Raw genomic sequence first — 13,994 nt, 5'->3', positions numbered from 1 at the left:
GTGGGCCCCTTAATCTAATAAGACTTGTGTCCTTATAAAAAGGGGAAATTTGGACACAGATCCACATACAGAGAGAAATACCTTGTGAAGAGTGGAGTTATGCTGCCACAGCTAAGGAGTTACCAGAAGCTCAGAGAGAGGCTGGAAACAGATCCTTCCCTGGTGCCTTCAAGGGAGCGTGGCCCTGACGTGACCTCAGACTTGCAGCCTTCCGAACTATGAGACAATAAATTTCTGTTGTCTAAACCACATAGTTTGTGGTACTTTGTTATGGCAACTCTAGGAAACTAACATGAAGGGCCTAGCATAGAAAATGACAAATATTTGTTTGAAAGAAAGTATAAAGAATTGTCCTGTTCCTTACTAGCTGTGAGATCTTGATGAATGAAGTTTATTCCATAATAGGAGATGGAAGAAATGTCTCACTCATTTTATTTCATTAAATCAAATGTATTCTGCTCCCCATCCCACTGGGTTGGTAGTAAGTTTAATGTTACAATGGGTTCTCTTCTGCCCCACATCCCAGGCCACTGGGAAGGTCCTTGAGGTCTTATATCATCCAATACCTTTGGAGAGGACTTTTGTTCCTTGAGCACATGGAGAGCCCAGTTTGCACCCGCTGGGCTTCTCACTGAGGCTGGTACCCTGGCCTCCCCAGGAACACCTAAGAAGCAAGCTCCTATGAGTCTTGCCCTCCCTCCGTGGTGTAGCAAGTTTCAGCTGATTCTCACAGCTCTTGAGACCAGGTGTTCATCTCTCCTCGATGCTCCTCCCCAAAAATCCGCTTCCTTTTTCAAGCTTGAGGAATAAAATCTCTCTCCTTAACTCACCTTCTCTTTCCAAGGAACTCACCTCTCTCCTTACCCCCTGCCCTCCAGAGACACCTCAATAGCTTTGGCTTTCTGAAATACAAACCAGCAAGTTATGCTTGACCTTGGCAACACAAGCCCTTCTTGAGGCCAGTGAATGCAGTGGTTGGGCTACCATCTTCATTGGGAACAGCAAAGTTCACTGTGAATGAAACACAAATTAATATATGTGGTAGATTGTGTTATTGTTCACAATGATTTACTCTCTCTTTCTACAAAAAGGTTAGACACCCCACCCACTGCTATGTGACTTGCCATGCTCCCTTGTGAAAAATATGTATTCCCTGCCCCCAGTGATGTCAGGCTTAGCTTTGGCCAGTGGGAGGTGAGCAGACATGACATGATGATGTCTGAGCACTGTTTCCACTAGCCCCCTTACTTCTTCCCTTTGCTATGAAAATAGTATATTCCATACACAGGCATGTCTCGGAGATATCACAGATTTAGTTCCAGACCACCGCAGTAAAGTGAATATTGCAATAAAGTGAGTCACACGAATTTTGGGGTTTCCCAGTGCATATAAAAGCTATGTTTACATTATACTGTAATCTATTAGTGTGCAATAGCATGATGTCTAAAAAATATATATACCTTAATTAAAAATACCTTCTGATAAAAAATGCTAACCATCATCTGAAACTTGAGTGAATCTTTTTGCTGGTGGAGGGTTTGAAATATTGCAAGAATTACCAAAATGTGACACAGAGACACAAAGTAAGCAGATGCTGTTGGAAAGTGGCACCAATAGACTTCCTTGACACAAGGTTGCCACAAATCTTCAATTTGTAAAAAAATGCAGTATCTGTGAAGTGCAATAAAGCAAGAATGATAAAACAAGGAATGCCCTAGAACTTTCAGCCTTGATTCTTGTGGAACAGACCCACAGCCAACTTGCAGTTTGTGCGGAGCCATAGTCTGGTGCTAACCCACAGGCAATGTGTAACACAAATGAGAAATAAATCTTTGTTATTGTAATCTACCAAGATTTGGGGCCTAGGGTTGTTTGTAATCACAGGATTATCTAGCAAAATCTTACTGGTAAAATATCTAAATAATTATTCTTCCACATTGGGAAAGATTACTTCCCTTCTCTGAGCCTCAGTCTCATTACGTAGAGTTGATTGGCTGGACCAGGTGATATCTTCGGTTCTTTCAGTTCTAATCTTCTAGGATTCTAAATCAGTATGAGGGCTTCCCTGGTGGTGCAGTGGTTAAGAATCCACCTGTCAACGCATAGGACACGGGTTCAAGCCCTGGTCCGGGAAGATCCCATGTGCCTTGGATCAACTAAGCCCGTGCGCCACAACTACTGAGCCTGCGCTCTAGAACCCGTGAGCCACAACTACTGAGCCTGTGCTCTAGAGCCCATGAGCCACAACTACTGAGCCCACTTGCTGAAACTACTGAAGCCTGCGAGCCTAGAGTCCATGCTCCACAACAAGAGAAGCCACCGCAATGAGAAGCCCGCGCACCGCAACGAAGAGTAGCCCCCGCTCGCCGCAACTAGAGAAAGCCCGCGTGCAGCAATGAAGACCCAATGCAGCCAAAAATAAATAAATTAAATAAATAAATAAGACCAGCTTCCTTCTTCATCCTGGGTCCACAGGGCTCATCCATGAGGCATCTGCTAACCTCTTGCCCTCTCCTCCCCACTACAACCTTCATTCTAACCCAGAGGTATATGACCAAGCAGGTAGCCAGCATTGTAGCGTAGAAAGAACTTAAGGCTTTGGAAACACGCAGACTCGGTTCTAATCCCAGTAACTAATTACTATCTGTTTGACTGTAAGTAAGAGTTAAGTTTACCTAACTTCTCTGAGCTTTCATTTTCCCATCTGTAAAATGGGAATAATGAGAGGATTGTGATGATGAAATAAGATAATATGTGTAAAGTTTCTAATACAGAACTTGTCACATATTAGGTATGCAATAAATGTTAATTCCCTTCATCCTTTAAGGGTTTTCTTCACCCGAGAGGATTTGCAACACGTCCTAAGATAAAAGGAAGAAATTCTGAAAATTCATTTCAGATATCAGCTGTAGCTAGAGGAGGTGATGTTAGGAATTCCTGAATCCCATACATTAAACACATGGAGGGATGTGGCCTCTATCTCTTCCACTTACTTTCCGTGGTCAAGCTTGTTGTGTCTAGGTTGAGGGTGTACAATCCCCTCACAGGGATAAGCAGTGAATAGTTGGAACAATGGTACACCTACCACAAGGGGCCACACCCCTTTCTTAAGGAAGCCTAGGGAACAAAGTAAGTCAAGAAATAGTGGGTGGTGAGCTAGATTAAATGCTGTTGAGAGGCTGAGTGAGGTGAGGTCAGAGAAGTGACCATTGGGTTTAGAAATACAGAGGCCTTTTGGAAATAAGTCGTTGTTCTAGGCTGACATATTAAGTACCTATTAATGTGTACTTTCTGTTCTAGAAGCACGTGGTGGCAATACTCTTGTCAGCTTGCCCCCTGAAGAACAATCTCGCTACATCTATACTCTGAAAATGGAGCTGAGTAAAGATCGGTGATGCCCTAGAGCAGCTTGCAGGTCCAATAATCCAAGGTATTTGACCACAGAAGTAGAAAATGTTAATAAAACAAGGGGGCCATTAGACTGAGATGGTTCTAATACCTTAGCAGTCTGCGGGAACAAAAAAAACCTGACCCTGTAGATACCTCAGGTTATCCAATCACAAACAGCCAACTCTGCTTTTCCACGTAAGACAAACGCTTAAGCCACAGGCAGTCAGTTAATTTCCTGCCTCTGCTTCTGCCTTTTCCCTATAACAGTCTTGCCCCTGCCTGCTCTTGGTGGAGTGCTCCTAACCACTTACGGTTTGGCCATGTCCATTCCAACCGACGTTTGCTCAAAAAACTCTTAAAATTTCTAATATGCCTGTTTACTTTCTAACAAAGCTAACCTGAATTTTGATTTGCCCATAGTTATATGCATTCTTGGAGAGGAATCGTTGGCTAAACAAATAGCAACTAGTAACCTTCTGACCGAATTAGTTTAAGGGTTTTTTTTCTGGAGACAAAAGAAAGCATCGACCGATAAGTTTGAGTTGCACGGAAGATTCTCTGCGCTCAGAGGATTAGTCAGATTTTCCTGGACCATCCCTCACACTTCCCCCAGACCTAACTCTTCGCTTGTTTGCGGGGAGTCTGTGCAGGAGTTTACGGCGTTGCGGGGGGGGGGGGGGGGTTGTGTTGGTGAAGAAATGGTAACGGGTGTGGAACTGAAGTGCTGAGTCCATGTATTTTTTTCCCCTCAACCTGCTTGCGGTTGAGGATAACCCTCAATGTCATTTTGATATTTGGCAAGGTACCTGAAAAACCTGAAATTTCTCCATGTGATCTATATCTACTTTGACATTTTAAAAGAATGGCTCTTTTAAAATGTAAATTCTAACCTTTGAATTTTTTTTTTTTTGTAGTTTAGAATATTAAGGTTGGTAAGGAGAGCTCCAATGGCCAATGATTAATCATGCCAAATAATGAAACCTCTTTAAACACCCATAAATGACAGGGTTGGGGAGATAGCAAGTTGGTGAGCACTTCCATGTGCTGGGAGGCTGGGGTACCCCAACTCCACGGAGACAGGCTTCTGCCCTCAGGACCATTTCAGACCTCATCCTGTGTACCTCTTCGTCTAGCTGGTCATTTGTGTCCTTTATAATAAGTTGTTATAGTAAGTGTAGCATTTTCCTGAGTCCTGTGAGTCATTCTAGCAAATTATGGAAACTGGGGTGGGGGGCACAGGTGTGGAAGCTTCTGAATTTTTAGCCAAAGTCAAACAGAAATTTGGGTCTTATGTTGGTGTCTGAAGTGAGGGCAGTCTTGTGGGAACTGAGATCCTTTAACTTGTGGGATTGGAAGCTAAGTCCTGGTAGCTAGCGTCAGAATGGGATTGGCTGTTGGACGCCCAGTTGGTACCCAGAAAATCAGAGAATAGGATAAATCTACTCCATCTTTTACGTGAGAATCCTTTGACTATTCTTTAGTCTTCTCTTATGTCAAATCTCTTTCGTTCTTCAAACCCTCACATGAGGTAATTGACAAACTGCTCATCACCCATATCAACTTTCTCCATGATTCATCAGAAACTCTAGTTTGTAAAAGTCTATCTTAAAATGCTATACTTAAACTTCAGCACACTTCTCTAGCCATGGCCGAAAGAGGAGGCTATACGTACCCTAGGCAGGTTAATAATTTTATGCCTGTTCAAATGGACATGCCCTAAATATGTGTCTGTTATGTGGAGTGGGGCTGGAAAGGTTGGCCAGCAGCAATTTTTGGTCCTCCTTATTACCCTGATCAGTTCAGGTCTTGCCCATTCATGAACACCCTACCTAGCAAATACTAGTCCTATAGATAACAGCACCCACCTCCTTGAAAGCTAGTTAGTGACCCTCAATTATAGCTCAAACATGTCTTCAGAGAACTCAGTTCTCATGCCAGTGAGCTTATCAGAAAGTATCAGATTCAACCAAGAAATCTGGTAAATGACATTTTCTCCATCTTCTTACGCATCCTATGATAGTGAGCATCTTACAGTTTGGAGCCCTGGACACCAAACCTGGTTGACACACTCCTTAATTCAGCACTAGATCTGACCAATTATTTCCTGTATTCTGGGTTACTATATTGACTGGTAATTAAAAAAAAAAATCCTATCACAGTACGGGTCTTAGGAGATTGTGGCTAACTTAAACACACATTTTTTTTACATGAATTGCCAAGCCAGTCTCCTCCTTCTATATTTATACGTTTGACTTTTACGAGCCTGAATATAGAATTTTACATTTAGCCCCGTTGACATTCACTTTGTAAGAGTCAATGAACCATTTTAATTTGTCCAAACATTTTTGAATTTTATTCAAATATGTCAGTATAGGAAATTTTAGGCAACTGGATTGCCTCGTTAACAAAAACTTGGAGGTAGAAATTCGATCACTACATTAGGGAAATTTCTTTCTTTATGTTCTAGAGCTGTGCTAACTAAACAGTAGTCACTAGCCTCATACAGCTTTTGAACACTTGAAATGTGGCTAGTACAAATTGCGATGTGCTCTAAGTGTAAAATACACACAAGATTTCAAAGGCTGAGTACAAAAAAAGTTAAAATATCTCATTAACAATTTAAAAAAATATCAGTTACATGTTGAAATGATATTTGGGATATATTGGATTAAATAAAATGTATTATTTAATTTTTTTTTGCCTGTTTCTTTTTACTTGGTAAAATATGGCTAGGTGAAAATTTAAAATTATATTTGTGGCTCACATAATATTTGTATTAGACAGTGTAGCTCTAGAGGTGGAAGTGACTTCTAGCTTCCCTCTTCTGGAATTAGATAATTGGAGCAGACCTGGGTTGGGCAGGAGACAGTGGAAATTTTGATGCCAGGCTCAATGTGTTGGTATGTGAATGGAGGTGAGAGTAGGAAGCAGCAGTGGGCAGCATGTGTATGTTGTGTAGATGAGTAGAAGGCTTGCAAAGGGGCAGGAGGAGAGAGCTAGCGTCCAGCCAGGCAGGGAGAGGACACCCAAACTGAACAGCCATTTTTTACAATTCCCATGCAACACGATATCCCCGCTGTTGTCTGGGTTGAATGAGAGTTTATCCGTATGGCTCCCTGCACAGCTTTTCCCCCAATCCACCCAATCGGGGAAGTCTAGACTGCTCAGTCCAGCCTGGTACCTCCTCAGCTAAGCCCACGCATGCTTTTTCCTCCCCAGCAGAGGGAGGAAAAAAGGAGTGGAGACTCGTGCCCTGTTGTGTTCCCTCCTCTCCACCCAGGCAGAGCAGACATTCTCCATCTGTGAGCCCCGTGTGTGGTGAGCATGCTGTCTCGTATACAAACACAAAATGCCAAGTCAGGCTAGAGTTAATGTAGCAAAACCAGCACCCACACCTCTGTGTTGAAGGTAACCAGGTAGGCGCTCACACTAAAGCTCTACATGCTTCCATTAACTGTCAGCTCCCATGCAGACAGGAGGTGTTAGTCCTATCCAAGATGGCAGACGTCTCACACTGGCAGCCTGAAGGCTGAACGTAGCCCTCAGATAAATTTTATCTGGCTTTCATAATGTTTTAAAAAGTTGAGCCAAAAAAAAAAAAGTTGAGCCAACCTTGGAAAATCAGAACATCTCACATTAAACTCTAGAGTCTGAGCTTCCGTTGAAAACTCCTACGATAACACTGGGTCAGTGTTCCCGCAGGGTAACAATGGGCTGGAGTAAAGTCACAGTAGCCCCATTACCCCAGGCCTGTGATCAACCCTGCCGGGATCCCTGGACACATGCACAGACGCCACCAAATCCACACATTGGAGTTGTCTAGCTGGCCCCTGGAGTCATCTGCATTCACTACCCCTAGGTGTTCCTGATTGGAAAGCCAGAAGGAGTATGCCCTCAAGAAAGTGACATGACACAGGCTTTATCGTGATGCTTTTATTGCCAGGGAGGTACAAGAGTTAGGTGAAGGTAGAGGTTCTAGAAGGGAGAGACTAGGATCCTGGACATTGCTCCTAACTGCATGTTTCCAGTAGAGCTGGGAACAAGGGAACCTAGTTAGCCATTAGCCAAAACCCATGCAACTGTTTCAGCTTCCTTACAATATTGGACTTACCATTTAGAAGGATCAATTTTCCCTACTAATAAAAGGAAAAGACAGTGTGGCAACAGCCTGGGGTCTGTGCAGGTGGAACAGATTGCACAATGGTTTGCTGGTCTTGCCAGCTGGAAGGAGGAACACCCCGACCTCGGAGGGATAAAGGGCAGGCCGATCACGCCCGTGTGTACTCACACCTTCTGAGGTCCAAAGAGCAGGTCGGTCCCATGGCTGTGTGTGGAGGCCTGGGAAAGAGGATGGAGAAAAAGCCTTCCTTGTTTAAAACAGTCATCTCCTATGATATTCCATATACTAGGCTTTTATTTTAAAGTAACAGAATTTTTTAAAAAAATAATAATATCAGAACAGGGATGGTAACCCAAACACAACAGCAGCTTTTTTTTTTTTAAAAAGCAAATTTGATAAAAAGATATTGCTTAAGAAAGACCTGAGTTTCATTCACATTCCTGAGGTAGACTCTAGATAGCTTTTATAAACTCGAGTCTACTCTGGTTGCTGATTTTGGCCTCGTTTCCTTTTAGAGAAAGAAAAGACTTTTGAAAGGCCCTCAGCCCATGGTGTGTTTTCTCTCCTTAGCAATGTCTAATTCAGGAGGCCAATTTTAGCCACACTGGGCAGGTTCCTGAAGGAGGGTCAGGTCTCACATGTTCTGTAATGACCAGTTTATATTGAGGACCAAACTGGACCCTTTTAAATGACTGTACCCTTAGCCAGGATCTAGTTTCCCACTGACAGGGATCGTAGTGTAAGCTGATCATTAAGTCATATGTTTGTTTGCCTATTTGTTTGGAGTAGGGATGGAGCTGAAAGAAAGACCTGTTAGAAGCTGAGAGATGACTGAAATTTGACTTACATTTTATTATAAACGTGTCCAGTGATTTTCCCCTGAGTCCCAGATCTGATCTATGCAATCTAACACAAACCAGTGAAAAACAAACAAAAATGGCTAGTCCATTTTATCCCTGTTTTCCATTTTTGAAGTTTCTCCTATCCGTTTTCCTTGCCCTGAGTCCAGTCTACCAGGATAGCTCTGAATTCACATCTTATTGCAGCCTTTAGTTCTAGAAGGATTGAATTTTTTCCTTTAGGGCACTACATGGACATTTATAAACTATCACCCTACATCGCCTTTGCGTTGCTTGTAAGTTTCATGGTGTGGTTTATCTTTTCTTTTTCTTGAGGTTAATTTATTTTATTTTATTTTTTTAACATTTTTATTGGAGTATAATTTTTTACAATTACTTTACAATGGTGTGTTAGTTTCTGCTTTATAACAAAGTGAATCAGTTATACATATACAGATATCCCCATATCTCTTCCCTCTTGTGTCTGCCTCCCTCCCACCCTCCCTATCCCACCCTTCTAGCTGGTCACAGAGCACTGAGCTGATCTCCCTGTGCTATGCGACTGCTTCCCACTAGCTATCTATTTTACATTTGGTAGTGTATATATGTCCATATATACACTACCACTCTCTCACTTTGTCCCAGCTTACCCTTCTCCCTCCCTGTGTCCTCAAGTCCATTCTCTATGTCTGTGTCTTTATTCCTGTCCTGCCCCTAGGTTCTTCAGAACCACTTTTTTTTTTTTAGATTCCATATATATGTGTTAGCATACAGTATTTGTTTTTCTCTTTCTGACTTACTTCACTCTGTATGACAGACTCTAGATCCATCCACCTCACTACAGATAACTCAATTTCATTTCTTTTTATGGCTGAGTAATATTCCATTGTATATATGTGCCACATCTTCTTTATTCATTCATCTGTTGATGGACACTTAGGTTGCTTTCATGTCCTGGCTATTGTAAATAGTGCTGCAGTGAACATTGTGGTACATGACTCTTTTTGAATTATGGTTTTCTCAGGGTATATGCCCAGGAGTGGGATTGCTGGGTTGTATGGTAGTTCTATTTTTAGTTTTTTAAGGAACCTCCATAATGTTCTCCATAGTGGCTGTATCAATTTACATTCCCACCAACAGTGCAAGAGTGTTCCCTTTTCTCCACACCCTCTCCAGCATTTATTGTTTTTAGATTTTTTGATGATGGCCATTCTGACGGGTGTGAGATGATATACCTCATTGTAGTTTTGATTTGCATTTCTCTAATAATTAGTGACGTTGAGCATCCTTTCATGTGTTTGTTGGCAATCTGTATATCTTCTTTGGAGAAATGTCTCTTCAGGTCTTCTGCCAATTTTTGGATTGGGTTGTTTGTTTTTTTGATATTGAGCTGCATGAGCTGCTTGTAAATTTTGGAGATGAATCCTCTGTCAGTTGCTTCATTTGCAAACATTTTCTCCCATTCTGAGGGTTTTCTTTTCGTCTTGTTTATGGTTTCCTTTGCTGTGCAAAAGCTTTTAAGTTTCATTGGGCCCCATTTGTTTATTTTCGTTTTTATTTCCATTTCTCTAGGAGGTGGGTCAAAAAGGATCTTGCTGTGATTTATGTCATAGAGTGTTCTGCCTATATTTTCCTCTAAGAGTTTGATAGTGTCTGGCCTTACATTTAGGTCTTTAATTCATTTTGAGTTTATTTTTGTGTATGGTGTTAGGGAGTGTGTGGTTTATCTTTGACTTGTATGTGCATTGTCTGCGCAAATAAACTCCCAGCTCACTGAGAGTAGTGGATATATCTTGTACCTCTTTGTGTTGGCCCTGGCTCTCTGGACAGTGCTATGCACATGAAAGGTTCTCAGAAACAATTTGCTGAAAGAACAGCACCGTGATTGAGTTGGAGCATAGAATTCATACAAAATGGTTATTATCTTTGCTCCTGTTGTAGGTAAATTCAGGGGACCGGGAGATTCATTCAAACAGAAACTCAGAATAAAATATCACCTGTCTTGAGCAGGTATTCTAAACCCACAGCCCTAATAGTCTCCTCCATGACAGCAGAATGGCTTACACTGGCTTTTCTTGATTCTATTTTCCCTTATCTGTATACCCCTTACCACACACACACACACACACACACATGCGCGCACACACACACACACACACCATATACACGTACCTCTCTGTTTTGGTTCTATATTCTTCCTCAGCTTTGCTTCTCTAGAAACATTCAGTTTTACAAAAACTAAACTGAGGGCCTAAGGTAAAACCTATTGAGGTGGTATTTCCCAGGAACCACACATTTAGGGAGTGGATTCTTAAGATCTCCAAATTATTTTTTAGTATTTTTAACTAAACACATCTAGGATTTAAGAGCACCAAGCCTTCATGCATTGTATACATTGCTTTACCTTTTATGCAAATACAAATTTTATAAGCATTGGAAGAGCCAAGAAAGGAGAGACCTCTCGGGAAGGGAAAGTTTATTGCACATGCTCCTACAGCACCGTGGGCTGTCTGGGGCATTCTGGACAATGCAGGCAGTTGAAGAATCCACATGAGTAGGCGATCTCTTACATCTTTACAAGCATCTCTGGAACACCCCAGCACTGCGCTTTCAGCTGGTCCTGAGACTTCCTTCCTCTGGCACAGTCTTCCCGTTGCACATGCCCGGGCAACTTTTGAATTTATTCTCAGTGTCTTTTTTTTTTTTTAATTAACATGTTTTAAAAGAAATTTTTGTCTCCCACCCAACAATAGCAACAGAAAAATCCACTTTACTTCAAAGTACCTGTTATGGGCTGAATCGCGTCCCCTCTAAATTTATATGTTCAAGTCCTAACCCTGACTGCCTCCGAAGGTGACTGTTTGGGGAGAGGGTCTTTTATGAAGCAGTTAAAGTAAAATGAGGTCATGTGAGTGGACCCAAATCCAGTATGACTGGTGTCCTTATGAAAAGAAGAGATTAAGACACAGAGATGTATACAGGGAAGACCATATGAAGACACAAGGAGAAGACAGCCATCTATAAGCCAAGGAGAAAGGCCCCAGAAGAAACCAAACCTTATGACAGGGCTTGTAACAGTCAGGCTTTTTAAAGTCCTATATATATAACGCTTTTGTTTTCATTCTACAATTTTAAAAAATTGTTATTTGAAACAATAAACTTGATTCCTGTGGAGCAGCAGTTCTCACCCCCAACTTCACATTACAATCAACTAGAGAGATTTGGAGGAAAATTACTGATATCTGGGCTCTACCTCCAGAGTTTCTGGGTTACTGGTTTGCGTTGGGTTCCAGTACCCCACCCTGGGGTGATTCTAATGTTAGCTAGGCATGAGGAAAACGGCTATAAAAAATCAGTTGATTAGTAAACCTCGGAGAATTTACAAAGAGAATCACTCTATTTCAGTCTTTTTTTTAAAAAATAAATTTATTTATTTATCTTTGGCTACGTTGAGTCTTTGTTGCTGCTTTCTCTAGTTGCGGTGAGCGGGGGCTACTCTTCATTGCGGTGCGCGGGCTTCTCATTGCGGTGGCTTCTCTTGTTGTGGAGCACGGGCTGTAGGCATGCGGGCTTCAGTAGTCGTGGCTCTTGGGCTCTAGAGCGCAGGCTCAGTAGTTGCGGCGCACGGACTTAGTTGCTCCGCAGCATGTGGGATCTTCACAGACCAGGGCTCGGACCCGTGTCCCCTGCATTGGCAGGCAGATTCTTAAGCACTGTGCCACCAGGGAAGTCCCTATTTCAGTCTTTTAGAAGACTCAGATTTCATAAATCATTGTATGTTGTTCCACCAATATAAAAGAGATTTCTTCCTCCAAATATCTCTCCATCCCTTCAGTCCCCAAATCATTTTAGCATTGCTATTGCACCATTTAGTGAGAACAGGAACTATTTAGTAATTTCTTCATCATTGATCAATGCAAGTAACAAAATGGCAGCTGGCATTTCAGGGAGTATGTTTAAATCCTCGAGTTTCGGGAAGCATCTACATCTAGAAGAAACGCTATGGGGATAGGGGTGCTCTGTATCACCCTCATTAGCAACACAGCAACACAAGCCCTACAGAGAACTGGCCTAATTTGATGGAGCTGGGTTGAGAGCCAGTTGCCTAGAACTTGGCAGTGAATAGAAGTGCTATGGGCGCCAGTTAGCTGGAGTTGCCTTCAACCCCTAGCTGCTTAGTGGCAGCCTTTTAATGTTTGTTGGGTTTTCAATGAAGATTGATCTGACTCTGCAGATTTCTACTGTCCTTTTATTTGGTAAATCAATCCCAGTCTGGCAGTAGCACATACAGAAAATATTTTTAAAAGTCTTGGCAGAAAGTGACTTTCAAAATTCAATTCTATAATTCCAGAAGAGAAGGGGTGAAAAAAAAAAAAGTGGTGGAGTGAGATGCAAGCCCCTCCCTCAAGGCTGTGGGACATCTGAGGGGGTGAGAGGCAGGGCTGCTCCTGGGCCCGGGGATGCGCAGGCGTGGAGAGGAGTGACAGGTCATCTCATGCAGTTTTCCCCAAAGGATACAAATCTTAACGCTGTTTTCTACAATAGCTTTGAGGTTATTACGTCGGGTCTTTAATGAAAGGAAAGTAAGTAAGCAAGTGGCTAATTTGGCCCGTCAGAGAAGGAAAGGGAAGTTACAATAGTACATTCAAGCTTCACTTTGACCTTCATTGCCAGAAGCTACTGCAGCCGCCAGGGTAGACAAAAGGGCTTCAACTGGTCTCTTGAATATTCTGATTGGCTGGGCGATGTAACCGCTTAACCAATCAGATCGAGCCTCTCTGGGGCAACTCCAGACTAGTTGGAAACCGAACCTCACAATGGGCAAGATTCCCACCGCCGATTGATCTTGCGTCTAAGGAAGTATCCCGACTATAATTTCTGGCAGAAGCTGATAATGAGAGGACTTGTTAACAGCCTCATTGATAACTTGCCCCAAGTGGGACTATTCTTCCACCGGTTAGGACCAGTGTTCCTGCTGTGGCGAACTGGACTTCCTGGGGCTGATAATCTGAGTTGTATCACCTGAGCTATGGCCAAAGACACAAAAAAGTTTAAGACTGTCAGTCTAATCTTCTAAGGGCTGGTAGAGCTTTGTTTAATATGGCTTACATTCTTACAGCTTGAAAAACCCTGCTCCCAGTGGTTCAAGAGTAGTGTTTGTTGATGCCAGCCTTTAATACCATGTCATATAGCATATCATATCAATATCATATATATCGATATATACATATACACACACACACACACACACATATATATATACTAGAAAAGTTAACAATAGTGTCTGTTAATGCCAGCCTTACTATATATATTATATATAATAAGCAGGACTTTTCAAGTTGAAATAAAGTCCTGCTCCCAAGGGGTTAGTAACGATGTCTGTTAATGCCATAATTTACAGGGTATCTGCCTGCCATTCCCTCTGCCTGAAACGCGTTTCTCCAGATGTCTGTATGGCTGTATGGCTCTCTCACCGACGTCTTCAGGTCTTTACTCACAGTCACCTTCTCCTTGATCATAAGATCTAAAATTTCAAAGCTCCCCCACTGCCCACATTTCATACAATTTTTTCTCCTTAGCACTTACACCATCTAAGGTACCATACATTTTATTTATCTGTCTTTGTCTGTCTTCCCCCACTAGAC

General features: G+C 42.2%; 1 protein-coding gene across 1 annotated transcript in view; it reads left to right on the top strand.

Annotated features, from left to right (window-relative positions):
- The first annotated feature begins 3,304 nt into the window (after positions 1–3,304).
- The window catches only part of LOC117195637 (uncharacterized), a 52,451-nt gene continuing 41,761 nt past the window's right edge, over positions 3,305–13,994 (top strand). Inside the window, exon 1 of the mRNA XM_049704248.1 lies at positions 3,305–3,430. The gene's annotated coding sequence lies outside the window, so the exon portion shown is untranslated. The remainder of the gene's footprint in view (positions 3,431–13,994) is intronic.

This window comes from Orcinus orca, chromosome 21, assembly GCF_937001465.1.
Source record: "Orcinus orca chromosome 21, mOrcOrc1.1, whole genome shotgun sequence".
NCBI lineage: Eukaryota > Metazoa > Chordata > Mammalia > Artiodactyla > Delphinidae > Orcinus > Orcinus orca.
Note: the sequence above shows the minus strand (reverse complement) of the source record. Positions and strands in the feature narration are given on the sequence as shown.